General features: G+C 36.0%; 1 protein-coding gene across 1 annotated transcript in view; it reads right to left on the bottom strand.

Annotated features, from left to right (window-relative positions):
- Positions 1 to 1,203, bottom strand: part of LOC106011156 (glutathione S-transferase theta-1) — a gene marked incomplete at its 3' end in the record, with an annotated part of 6,886 nt that overhangs the window by 4,447 nt on the left and 1,236 nt on the right.

Genomic DNA, 1,203 nt, shown 5'->3' with positions numbered 1-1,203 from the left:
CCCCCCACACACGTACACACACGCACACGCATTACTTCTATACATGTAGGGGCGTTTTATGAATTAAAATAATAATATTATGACTTCATATTTGCGTCTTAGAAATCAATAACTGCATCCAGGATTTCAACTGGGATAGGATACGCCTAGAGAGTTCACGTCGGTACATTCGTATACCACACCCGTGAATAAAGTGTTTTAGACACGAACAGGACGTAATATATTCCGTGGGATTGGCTGGTCTGTGCGTAGTTCCTGTAGATATTACATTCATTTTTGTGTGTGTGTGTTCTCTGAGAATTCACAAATTATATTCCCGTAAAATCAATCATTTTATTTTGGTAGACAAAGACGGCATAAAATTAATAGATCATTCAATCACGCCTACACTTAATTTCACGTTGAAAACACGCCATAATATGCTTGCATTGCATTGAAGAAAAATAAAGTGTCTAAGTAACATTTTGCTAAGAATAAAGTTCTTTGCTCGAAGACACACATCAAGATAAGGAGGCCAGGATAAGCAACCTGCGCTCATAATATTATAACCCTATGCAGTTGCGAATGCCGTAAAACTCTTACCAAAACAAACCGATAAGCAGGGGCACAGGGAGAAGGAAGTCAAACAGGTTGAGAAGGAAAGGAGAAGACGGAGAACTAAATTTCTCCGTGTTACGAAATGGATCTCTAACTTTTCATAGCTGACGTATTTCTTCTACTTCATGGCAGCCATACCCCTAGATTTCATGTTGCCAAAGACGCCACTGTGTATTAATTTTTCTGGTAGATTTCTTAGAGGGATATATTATCTGTGAAAACTTTGAACATCTATAAAGCTTTCTTCATACGGAAAAAAATCCTAGTATCTTTTTTTTATATTTCTGATTCTGACATGTAACTACTGTTTGTGAGAACAAGCAATAGTTGTTGTTTTTTTCAATAATCATCTCAAAAGTTGATTCTCAATCAAATATTGCCATTTCCCTCAAAGTTCTAGAAAAATTGAATTAACTTATGACGTTATGTCGTTTCAGTAGCTACAGCACTTGTGTGTTTGTTTCTGCTCTCGGTATATTTATCTTGTATGGTACTTCTTTACTTAAAGGAGCATCATTTTAGAAATATGAACACAACAAAACAAGCAAACAAACAAACAAACAAAACCAAACAAACAAAACAAGCAAACAAACAAACAACACCCCC

This window comes from Aplysia californica, unplaced genomic scaffold (assembly GCF_000002075.1).
Source record: "Aplysia californica isolate F4 #8 unplaced genomic scaffold, AplCal3.0 scaffold00063, whole genome shotgun sequence".
Taxonomy (NCBI): domain Eukaryota; kingdom Metazoa; phylum Mollusca; class Gastropoda; order Aplysiida; family Aplysiidae; genus Aplysia; species Aplysia californica.
Note: the sequence above shows the minus strand (reverse complement) of the source record. Positions and strands in the feature narration are given on the sequence as shown.